Genomic DNA, 13,510 nt, shown 5'->3' on the forward strand with positions numbered 1-13,510 from the left:
TTAAAATTAACAGTAAAAAATTAAAATATCAAAATTAATAATAAGTGATTTTTAAAAATATATATATATAAGATTGAATGAGATTATTTGGTCATTAATCAACGACCAAGATCATCTTGATCTTTAAAATTTTAAAATAAAAAAAATATTAAAAATCAAATAAAAAAATTACACGGAATTCTCTTATGGCCGGCAATAATATTCATATCATCTTTTGACATATCTAATTTTTTATTTAAATATCTAGAACAAAAATTAAACACAATAATTCAAAAAAGACCTTACAATATCAATTCGATCAAACTGGTCATTCAAATATAGTAGGACATGCTGATACATCTCGCACGCTTGAATAATAACTACAACTCTACAAGTAATAAGTATTATAAAATTCGTCAAACATAAATCTTTCTATATTATATGTTATTATTATAAGTCATTGTTTGGTGCGATAAATGTGATTCAACATCATTGTATTATTCAAAATTTACAATAATCTGAGTTTAAAAGATAATAATGTTATCTTTATTTTTTCAATTTATTATCTCATCAAATAAGTCATTGCCTACAAATATAATTAAAACCATGTTTATCATTTGCATCATTACACAAACAGCGACAATCACGATATGACCTGAAACATAAACATGCAATAAAGTGTATATATATATATAATATAATATAAATAATTATCTAAAATCTGAACGAATCGAGTACGAGTCAGATACTATAAGTCAGATGCAAGTAGACATAATAATTTCACCATGTATGTCGCCCTGAACGGGGATGTGATAAACATAAAAATTGTACATTAATTAAATGTTTTATAATATAAATATATAGTTTTTGTTTTATTAAATTTTTAAATATTATATGTTTTATAATAAATTGTATAAAATATAAGTTGTTGTGTAATTATAAGTTTTTACTATTTTTACAGGTTCGATAAAACAAGAATAACCTTGGCGTTGCAAATGGGATTAAGATGATTCTTGGACCTGTAGAAAGTTGATGTTAATATCTACAATATTGGTGGCAAGCATGAGATAAAAATCCTCTCACAATTGGGATCAAATTAAGCAACAATTAAAGTTACCGAAGGAGTGGCAGTTTTACCATGCTCTAGTATTTTGACCATATCTCTCAAACTACTTGGTCAATATATTCTGAAAAAAATATCACAACTAGACAACTCAATTATCCACATGTTTCATTTTATGTGAAGAAGAAAATTCGGAGAAGATGCTTGTCAAAAGTGATGTGCAATATAATATTAATTTCTTGGAACACCAATGAAGACTTATGTGTAAAAAATAATATTTTATTTGTGGTTGTCTCCCCAAATTTGGCTATAAATAGGGGTGCATTGTAATGTATTGAGATATCCCTCATTCTATGAACAAATCTTTGAGTTCATAATATTTCTCTCTATATTTTTCTTTTATTTCTTCATTTAAATATAATTAGCATGTTAATTTCATATTCAAAGTTTTACACTTTGAATAATGAATAGCTAACTTCCTAAAGTTGAGATGATAAGGTGAAGCTCTTGGCATGATAATAAGGTTATTATAAGGTAAGAATCTATGTTTTATATTATTTAATCATTATTTATTGTTTATGTTATATTTATTTCTTTAAGCATTTTTATACCCTACTTATAAGTGGGAGTTTTGATTTATTGTTGCTATATGTTACACTAAATTCTTGGAACCATTTAAATGTTAGTTTGGTATTACCAACCATTTAAAATGGATGCCTTGAGTTATTATATATAAATATATTATAATATTAAATTCTTGGAACCATTTAAATGTTAGTTTGGTTTTACCAACCATTTAACTTGGATTCCTTGATTTATTATATATGAATATATTATAGTATTAATTTATTGGTACCATTTAAATGTTTGTTTGGTTTTACCAACCATTTAAAGTGGGAACCTTGATTTAGTGTTTACAAATATATATAGCACAATAAATACTTGACCACATTTATAAGTTTTGGTATATATTATGTACTTATAAGATTATAATTTATAACATAATATAAATATGATTATTTAATATATTGGAACCATTTTATTAAGTGGATTTCAATATTGTTCGTTAATGTTAACTTTATTAAAATACCAAGAGTGGATCCTTTAATCTCAACTACTTAAATTTAAATTTGAACAATTAAAATTTACCCATTAAAGATTCAATTAAAATTAAAAAGAAACAAAAACAAAAACAAAAAGACATTGTAGTGGACTTGTAATTACCTTAGCTTCCCTGTGGATACGATATTCGGACTCACCGAATTATACTACTTGTGGACAACCTGCTCTTGGGAGTGCAACAATCAAAGTCGCAACAAGTTTTTGGCGCCGTTGCCGGGGAAGTATAATTTAATTTCAAGTCTATTTAATATTGTTTAAAGTTTATTTTTCTTTTTATTGCTTTTGTGTGTTTTTTTTTTTTTTCTTTTTGTTTTGCATTTGCATGAGCATTTGGTCACGTACACTTAGTGGTCGACTCATTCGAAATAACCCTTTATTTTTACAAAACATGGCGGAAGAACACATCCAAGAAAATGAAGATGAAATTCAATCTCAACATGATCATGATAGACGAAGAACACTTAGAGATCACATGAATCCTACACGTACTAGTGCACCTTCATGTCTAGTTTTTCCCCCTGATGCATCTCATTTCAATTTTAAGCCTGGTATTATCCAACTTTTACCCAACTTTCATGGCTTAGATTCTGAAAATCCATACATGCATTTACGAGAGTTTGAAGAAGTGTGCAACACATATAATGATCTAAATTGTAGCATGAACACCATTCGCCTTAAGCTTTTTCCTTTTTCTTTAAAAGATAAAGCTAAAACTTGGCTACAAAATCTTAGATCGGGATCCATTCGAACTTGGGATGAATTGCAACAACAATTTTTGAAAAAGTTTTTTCCATCTCATAGAACAAATTCTTTCAAAAGGCAAATCATCACTTTCACTCAAAAACAAGGAGAAACTTTTTATCAGTGTTGGGATAGATACAAAGAATTGCTTAATCTTTGTCCACATCATGGTTTTGAAATTTGGAGAGTTGTTTCTCAATTTTTTGAAGGCTTAACACCTAAAGATAGGCAAATGGTTGAATTTATGTGTAATGGAACATTTGAAGATAAAGATCCGAACGAGGCAATTGAGTATCTCGATTCATTAGCTGAAAATGCTCAAAATTGGGACACTATAGGTACAATCGAACCATCAAACAAGATTCAATCTCCTACATCTGGTGGAGGTATGTACACTCTCAAAGATGAACATGATCTTCAAGCTAGATTTACCTCTTTGGCAAGAAAAGTTGAGGCACTTGAATTGAAAAAGAATGGTCAATTAAAATCTGTTCAAGAAATTGTGTGTCACATCTGTGATACAAGTGATCATTTTACAAAAGATTGTCCCACTTTGCCCTCTTTTAAAGAATGTCTCCATGAGCAAGCCAATGTTTTGAACAATTTCAAAAGGCCAAATTTTGAACCATTTTCTCAAAATTACAATCCAGGTTGGCGAAATCATCCAAATTTTAGTTGGAGGAATGATAATGCTGCACAATTTCCGCAACCACATTTTCAAAATCAACAAAATTTTCAAAATTATGCACCTTATGTTCCTCCGCCGAAAAGAAATTTGGAAGATACATTGAATTCTTTCATTGCAAAGCAAGAGTCTATCAATACTCAAACTGCTCAAACCATGACAGACTTGAAAGATACTCTTGCTAAATTTGCATCTGCACTTAATGTTCATGAAAAAGGTAAATTTCCTTCACAACCTCTGCCTAATCCCAAGGATCATCATACACAAATTGGAACTTCTGGAACTCAACCGATGGATCAGGTAAAATCTGTTATTACCCTTCGAAGTGGTAAGGTTGTGGAAAAATCCATTCTTGAACCTTGTGAAGATGATGATAAATCAACTCCAAAGGGTAAGGAAGTGGAACCCATAACTTGCGAAGAGGAGGTTCAACAGACAGTGTCACCACCATTCCCTCATGCATTGAAAAATACAAAAAAATCAAATTTGAATTCTGATATATATGATATTTTTAAACAAGTAAAAGTTAATATTCCTTTATTAGATGCAATAAAACAGGTACCATCATATGCCAAATTTTTGAAAGACTTGTGCACTGTGAAAAGAAAATTGAATGTGAAAAAAGAAAGCATTTTTAGCCGAACAAGTAAGTGCAATCATTCAAAATAATAATGCTTTGAAATACAAAGACCCTGGTTGTCCTACTATTTCGTGTATTATTGGAGAACGAAAGATTAAAAAAGCCTTGCTTGACCTTGGAGCTAGTGTGAATTTACTTCCATATTCAGTTTATCAAGAACTCAATCTAGGCGAGTTAAAACCTACTTCGGTAACACTTTTACTTGCTGATAGATCTGTTAAAGTGCCAAGAGGTATGGTAGAAGACGTGTTGGTCCAAGTTGATAACTTTGTATATCCTGTCGATTTCATAGTTTTAGATACACAACCTATTGAAGCTTGTAATGCAATTCCTGTAATTTTAGGTCGTCCATTTTTAGCAACTTCTAATGCTCTTATAAATTGCAGGAATGGAATAATGAAGTTGTCATTTGGTAACATGACCTTGGAGCTCAATGTTTTTAATCTTTGTAAGCAACCACATGACAAAGGAGATGAAAGTGAAGATGAAAATCTTATTGAAACTCTTGTGGAAGAAAACATTCAAGAAGGGAGTACTCGTGATCAATTAGATATTTGTTCAATTGAAACTGTTAAAGAAAATATTGAAATTGATCTTGACGATTTTTTCAGGTATCACTCGTTACCAGGATCAGAGAAAGAATTTGATGAAAAATATGAGAACAAAGACGAACCACCAGTATTGGAGTTAAAACCCTTGCCAGAAGAATTGAAGTATGCATTTCTTGGAGAAGATGAAACATATCCGGTGGTAATTTCTTCCAAACTCTCAAGTAATCAAGAAGGTAAATTAGTTGATATGCTTAAAAGACATAAAAATGCAATTGGTTGGACACTAAAAGATCTTAAGGGCATTAATCCACTAATTTGCACACACAAAATTCACTTAGAAGAAAATGCAAAAACATCTCAACAACCACAAAGGAGATTAAATCCACACATGAAAGATGTTGTGAAAACTGAAGTTCTCAAACTACTTGATGTTGGAATTATCTACCCTATTTCTGATAGTAAGTGGGTAAGCCCAACACAAGTAGTTCCAAAAAAATCTGGCATCACAGTGATAAAAAATGAAAAAGGTGAATTGTTAACAAGTCGAGTCCCATCTAGTTGGCGGATGTGTATTGATTATAGAAAATTAAATGACGCCACTAGAAAAGATCATTTTCCATTACCATTTTTGGATCAAATTTTAGAAAGAGTAGCAGGTCATCCCTACTACTGTTTTCTTGACGGATATTCAGGCTATTATCAAATTCCCATTGCACTCGAAGATCAAGAAAAAACTACATTCACATGTCCTTTTGGAACATTTGCATTCAGAAGGATGCCATTTGGTTTATGCAATGCCCCAGCAACATTTCAAAGATGTATGCTAAGCATTTTCTGCGACATGGTTGAAAATTGTTTGGAAATTTTTATGGATGATTTAACTGTTTTTGGGAATACATTTGATAATTGTCTTGAAAATTTGGAAAAAGTTTTAAAAAGATGCGAGGAAAAAGGTCTTATTTTAAATTGGGAAAAATGTCATTACATGATTACTTCTGGAATTGTTTTGGGACATGTCGTGTCATCTCATGGAATTGAAGTCGATAAAGCAAAAGTTGATGTCATTGCCAATTTACCCCCTCCAAAAACCATTAAAGAAATTCGCTCATTTTTTGGACATGCTGGATTTTATAGGAGGTTTATAAAGGACTTTAGTTTAATCTCTAAACCCATTTGTAACCTCTTAACAAAAGACAGTGCATTTGAGTGGACTCAAGAATGTCAAAATGCTTTTGATAAAATCATTCGACATTTAACATCAGCTCCTATCATGCAACCTCCTGATTGGTCTTTACCATTTGAAATCATGTGCGATGCGAGTGATTATGCAGTCGGTGCAGTATTGGGTCAAAGAAGAAACGGTAAGCCTTATGTGATATATTATGCAAGTAGAACTTTAAACAATGCTCAAATGAATTACTCCACAACTGAAAAAGAGCTACTTGCTGTAATATTTGCATTAGATAAATTTCGTTCTTATTTGATTGGATCAACAACTATCGTGTTTACTGATCATTCTGCTATTAGATATTTGTTGACCAAACAGGATGCAAAGCCACGACTGATACGATGGATTTTGTTGCTCCAAGAATTTGACATTGTAATCAAAGATAAAAAAGGAACCGAGAATGTCGTAGCCGATCATTTATCGAGACTAGTAACAGGATCATCTTTTGAAATGACACCAATTAACGATAATTTTCCTGATGAACATCTATTTTCAGTTACTACTACACCTTGGTTTGCTAACATAGTAAATTTTCTTGTGACAGGAAAAATGCCACCGCAATGGAGTTCCCAAGATAAAAGAAAATTTTTGAATGAGGTAAAAAACTTTTATTGGGATGATCCGTATCTGTTCAAGTATTGTCCGGATCAAATTTTTCGACGTTGCATACCCGACAATGAGGTAAGTAGTGTCATTAAATTTTGTCATTCAGAAGCATGCGGGGGACATTTTTCTTCAAAGAAAACAGCTGCAAAAATCTTGCAGTGTGGATTTTATTGGCCCACTTTGTTTAAAGACACCCACGAAATCTGCAAGATCTGTGAAAATTGTCAAAAATTGGGTGCGATTTCAAAAAGAAACATGATGCCTTTGAATCCTATCATTGAAATTGAAATATTTGATTGTTGGGGAATAGATTTTATGGGACCTTTTCCACCGTCGTTTGGATACTTGTATATTTTAGTTGCAGTTGATTATGTTTCCAAATGGATAGAGGCAATTCCATGTCGAACAAATGATCATAAAATCGTCATCAAATTTTTGAAAGAAAATATTTTTAGTAGATTCGGAATTCCTCGAGCTATGATAAGTGATGGGGGAACTCACTTTGTTAATAAACCATTTGCTTCATTAATGAAAAAATATGGTATTACTCACAAAGTAACAACTCCTTATCATCCTCAAACAAATGGACAAGTTGAATTAGCTAATAGGGAGATAAAGCAAATTTTGGAAAAAACTGTTAACTCAAATAGAAAAGACTGGTCTCTGCGACTTAATGATGCACTGTGGGCATATCGAACAGCTTTTAAAACATCATTGAATATGTCTCCCTATAGGTTGGTTTATGGAAAACATTGTCATTTGCCTGTGGAATTGGAACATAAAGCTTATTGGGCGATAAAAACTTTAAATTCAAGCATGGATGATGCCAACAAATTGCGTAAATTGCAACTTAATGAACTTGATGAACTCAGAAATGATGCGTATGAGAATTCAAGGATTTATAAAGCAAAAATCAAATCATTTCATGATAAAACAATTCTTAGAAAATCTTTTGAGATTGGTAAAAAAGTTTTGCTTTATAATTCTCGACTTCACATATTCCCAGGAAAATTACGATCAAGATGGACAGGCCCATATGTTATAAAGCATGTGTATCCTTATGGAGCTGTGGATATTGAAAATCCTAAAAATGGTGATGTTTTTAAAGTAAATGGACAAAGGCTTAAACCATTTTTGGAAAATGAAATCTTTCAAGAAGAGTTTATTTCCCTTTCTGATCTTTGATTTTTTTTTTTTGTGTTGCATATGATTATTGTTTGTTTTTATTTCAGGTTTTCTTAATCTTTTTATTTTCCCGGTTAAATGGCGGATAACGGTACTCCGTGACTCTCATAGTCGGTTAAATCAGTTTCCCACAATTGCTGATACAAAAATTTAAAAAAAAAAAATCATTTCTTTTCTTTTCAAAATGGATGAAATTCTCTCAAAAATTTGTAAATATTTTCCCTCTGTTTCTGAAAATGTTCTAAGAAAAATTTATGCAGGAAGGTGTGAAAGATTGAGATTACTAATGCAAAAAGGAATTCCAGAAGATATTCGTCTTGTAATAGAAGCTAAGGTCCGATTAGGAGGAGAAGTTCCACAATCATTGCTTATTCGGTATTTGCCTGGATTAGGAAAAAGCACTTATGCGAAAAAACGAAGGGCCAAAAGTTTAGGGGTTTGTCATAAGTGTGCAAGATGGACTTGTGACAAACGATGCAGATCTTTGGGATGTGTTTCCAATAACAGAGAAGATAAAATTGATTTCATTAAGAATGGGCTGAGTAAGGAGTCTTTAGATAACATCTTATTGACTCTTGAGACGCATTCTAGTGGACATGTGCATATTGAACTTCTCCGTTTATGGAAACAATTTCAAGATGAGCGTCATAGTCTTGGGAATCTGACTAAAAAAGACCCTGTTTGCCAATTTATAAGAAAATTGGATGTGAAGCATATCCTCGACTCATAGAAGGCGTTGAAGCCGTTTCTGGACGTAAAACCAGAGGAAAATTGTGAGCCACAATCACACTACTGTTTATAAGCATGTGTGTCATTATTTTTTTACTATTTATTCTGTTTACAGCTGTGACCCATAGTTTTGTCATGATAACATATTACCCCTATAAAATCTCTCATCTTTCTTTCTACTTTCGCAGAAAAAAAAAAAGGAAAGTAAAAACATGACTGGATCCTCTGCACAAACATTGAAAAATATTTGTGTATTTTGTGGGTCGAGTCCTGGAAAAAATGAAGTGTTTGTAGAAGCAGCGAATAATCTTGGAAAGATATTGGCTGAGAGAAAAATTCACTTGGTATATGGGGGAGGTAATATTGGGTTAATGGGATCTGTTTCAACATCTGCTCATCTTGGAGGTAGTCAGGTATTGGGTATTATTCCTATAGCTTTAGCTGAAGGAAATATTACAGGTGTTACGATTGGGGAGGAATTAAAAGTTTCTTCTATGTATGAAAGAATCACTCAAATGATTGAAAATTCTGATGCTTTTATCGCACTACCAGGTGGTTTTGGTACATTAGAAGAAATTTTTCACACTGTTTCTTGGGCACAACTTAATATCCATAATAAACCCGTGGGCTTGTTGAATATCAATAATTATTATGACAGTTTGTTGACATTTCTTGATAAAGCTGTGGAACAGAATTTCATTTCAGAAAATTCACGACGGATGCTCATCTGTGCTTCGACTGCCGATCAATTAATTGATGATTTGGAAGCTTTTGTTCATAAGCCTGATCCGATGATAACAAAGATCAATTGGTCGCAATCAAGCAGTAAGAAAAGGAAGTTGGATCATTGATTCAAAAGTCGTGGATTGGTTTGCGTTTGTTTCAGTTTGTTATCTTCAATAAAGTTCCAGGTGATATCTCTTTCATTATGTACTCTTTATTAATAGCTATTTTGACATTAGGGACAATGTCATATTCTGATTGGGGGGAGAACACATATAAAAAAAAAAAAAACAAATTTAAAAAAAAAATTAAATATTATTTTAAAATAAAACCATGTTTATTGTTTGTACCTTAGTAATTTTTTGCAAAAATGTCATACATTACATATTTGAAAGATTTAAATTAGAACATGCATTAATCTATTTAAGAATGTTTAAATTTTATTTGAAAAAAGGTCATTTTTAATATTCTGATCAATATAAAAATATGATTTATGAAATCTTTTTGAGTGATTAACCATTTTGATAAAATTAGGTAGTAAAGTATATGGCCCAAGATATACCTTATAAGAGTGCCTAAAATTTTTGAACTCACGCATATTTTGTGAGTGAGTGGAGAGGACTGAGAAAACAGCTTTCGAGCCTTTATTGATCATGAGAGAGACTATCTATTGTTTAGATCTTGAGTTCTTATTTTGAAAAAAAAAATATATATTTCCTGAAAAAAAAAAGAAAAAAAAAAGAAAAATACAAAAAGAAAGATGTTGAAGATCTATGTAATTTTTAAGTTATATGCTGCGACCCATTTTTCTCTCATAAGAATAAAAAAATAAAAAAAAATAAAAAAGAAAGAGAGAAATACATTGTACAAATTAAATAAATATGTGGTCAAAAAGCATAAACTTAGTCTGATTCCATGATGTAAAAAAAAAAAATCAGGAAAAAAAAATATAATAAGAACAACTGGATTTTAAATCAATTGATTTTCTATCTTTTGATTAGTTTGGCTCGTTTGTCTGTCTGCATTCTGTAAACCATTTTTCTGAGCATTTATCTGTATTCCAACTCCATGAGAGAAATCGTTGCCATAAATTGAAACATTTATTAACCTGTGAGGATATGGAGTTGAGACTCTTACTAGGAATTTCTGAAGGCCGTGTACATTTAACTACCTAAAATAAGCTTTGAATTAATCATCTCAAATTATTTCATAAATTATAATTATGATGATCTTGATATAACTTTGACAGTTTTCAAATTTTATTTAAACACTTAGATAGTTCTGATTACATTTCTATTTAAATTAATCAATATGTTTTGTATTGCTATTAACGCTTAAATTGCTAGGGACTAGCAATAAGCTGGTTGGGAGGTGTGATAAACATAAAAATTGTACATTAATTAAATGTTTTATAATATAAATATATAGTTTTTGTTTTATTAAATTTTTAAATATTATATGTTTTATAATAAATTGTATAAAATATAAGTTGTTGTGTAATTATAAGTTTTTACTATTTTTACAGGTTCGATAAAACAAGAATAACCTTGGCGTTGCAAATGAGATTAAGATGATTCTTGGACCTGTAGAAAGTTGATGTTAATATCTACAATATTGGTGGCAAGCATGAGATAAAAATCCTCTCACAATTGGGATCAAATTAAGCAACAATTAAAGTTACCGAAGGAGTGGCAGTTTTACCATGCTCTAGTATTTTGACCATATCTCTCAAACTACTTGGTCAAATATTCTGAAAAAAATACCACAACTAGACAACTCAATTATCCACATGTTTCATTTTATGTGAAGAAAAAAATTCGGAGAAGATGCTTGTCAAAAGTGATGTGCAATATAATATTAATTTCTTGGAACACCAATGAAGACTTATGTGTAAAAAATAATATTTTATTTGTGGTTGTCTCCCCAAATTTGGCTATAAATAGGGGTGCATTGTAATGTATTGAGATATCCCTCATTCTATGAACAAATCTTTGAGTTCATAATATTTCTCTCTATATTTTTCTTTTATTTCTTCATTTAAATATAATTAGCATGTTAATTTCATATTCAAAGTTTTACACTTTGAATAATGAATAGCTAACTTCCTAAAGTTGAGATGATAAGGTGAAGCTCTTGGCATGATAATAAGGTTATTATAAGGTAAGAATCTATGTTTTATATTATTTAATCATTATTTATTGTTTATGTTATATTTATTTCTTTAAGCATTTTTATACCCTACTTATAAGTGGGAGTTTTGATTTATTGTTGCTATATGTTACACTAAATTCTTGGAACCATTTAAATGTTAGTTTGGTATTACCAACCATTTAAAATGGATGCCTTGAGTTATTATATATAAATATATTATAATATTAAATTCTTGGAACCATTTAAATGTTAGTTTGGTTTTACCAACCATTTAACTTGGATTCCTTGATTTATTATATATGAATATATTATAGTATTAATTTATTGGTACCATTTAAATGTTTGTTTGGTTTTACCAACCATTTAAAGTGGGAACCTTGATTTAGTGTTTACAAATATATATAGCACAATAAATACTTGACCACATTTATAAGTTTTGGTATATATTATGTACTTATAAGATTATAATTTATAACATAATATAAATATGATTATTTAATATATTGGAACCATTTTATTAAGTGGATTTCAATATTGTTCGTTAATGTTAACTTTATTAAAATACCAAGAGTGGATCCTTTAATCTCAACTACTTAAATTTAAATTTGAACAATTAAAATTTACCCATTAAAGATTCAATTAAAATTAAAAAGAAACAAAAACAAAAACAAAAAGACATTGTAGTGGACTTGTAATTACCTTAGCTTCCCTGTGGATACGATATTCGGACTCACCGAATTATACTACTTGTGGACAACCTGCTCTTGGGAGTGCAACAATCAAAGTCGCAACAGGATGGGTCCAGGGAAATATCAAATTCCCTATAATGGTTATGAGGTGGGGATGAGATTAGAATCAATATCCCGAATTATACACAACAACAACAACAAACAATGAATGTATTATTGTCTATTGGAGCATGGATGTTGATTCTCCAAGTAAAAATTCCGGTATGGATGCGAGGATGAAGACTTCGTTCATGTGGAGACAAGGATGCGATGTCCCTGCTTAGAAAAAAATGGAGATTGGGGAAGAGATAAAGATGAGTTTTAGATTTGGGGACGGGAATGTGAAAGTCATCCCAACATCATCTTGCTTTATTAACATCCCTGTATATATTTAATACCCATGCCAGACCCAATACACATTTTAACATATACATACCCGACCAAAATGGGTTGTCTACATGTCAATAACTCGTTATACTTGAACCCTTACCATCACTCATGTAAGCCCTGCATCACCAGCACCCCAAAGGAAATACCAAGTGGGGTGTATTCGAGGTAGAGATTTAATGACTTTCAATGACTTTTTTTAAATGATAGATTTATGTGGATTTGATAGATTTTTATTGACTCTTATAGAATATCACAGATTTGTAAACAAAATTCTATGTTCTTTTGTAGAATTTTGCAAGATTTTGACAAATATTTGCAAATTTTTTAATTAATGGTGCAAATTCTATATATATATATATATATATATATATATATATATATATATATATATATATAATTTCTTTGAACTAATAATTATTTAACATAAATAACATCTTCACTTTAAAATAAATTTATTTATTTAAAAAGTAAATATGTTTAATAAATGAAAAAATCACAATTCAATTTAACAAAATCAAAATTTCAATCCCCGTATCTATTCAACGTGCATAAATAATTAATCAATAAAATTTTAATTTATAAGTATATATAAAAATTTAATCAATATAGATAAATAATTATTCAAAACATTATGAAATTTGATAAATTTTAAGCAGTTTTTGTATGAAAAAATATAAGGTTCGTTATTGCTAATATGATCAAGTCACTCCATATTCGATTTGTTATAGTATCCCTCCATGCATTTGCATTTGCTCGTTGTTGTTCTTCAGTGTCAAATATTTGATCAAAATTGTTACCCTCGTAAACTTGCTCTGCTGAAGGTTGTGGAAATTCATTCTCTGATTCAACTGGAAATTCTTCAAATCGACACTCTTTTCGAAGATTGTGCAGTCTGGCACAAGTTACTTCGGAGATTTTAAAATTTTTGAATAAAATATAATTACTTAAGTATAATAATGTTTTTCAATTCAATTGATTATTATTAAAAG

At 30.3% G+C, this 13,510-nt stretch overlaps 1 protein-coding gene across 1 annotated transcript in view; it reads left to right on the forward strand.

The window, feature by feature from the left end:
- Positions 1–13,510, forward strand: part of LOC140841510 (histone deacetylase 19-like) — a 79,012-nt gene that overhangs the window by 37,500 nt on the left and 28,002 nt on the right. The window lies entirely within an intron of this gene.

The sequence above is a fragment of the Primulina eburnea genome, chromosome 1 (assembly GCF_022965805.1).
Source record: "Primulina eburnea isolate SZY01 chromosome 1, ASM2296580v1, whole genome shotgun sequence".
NCBI lineage: Eukaryota > Viridiplantae > Streptophyta > Magnoliopsida > Lamiales > Gesneriaceae > Primulina > Primulina eburnea.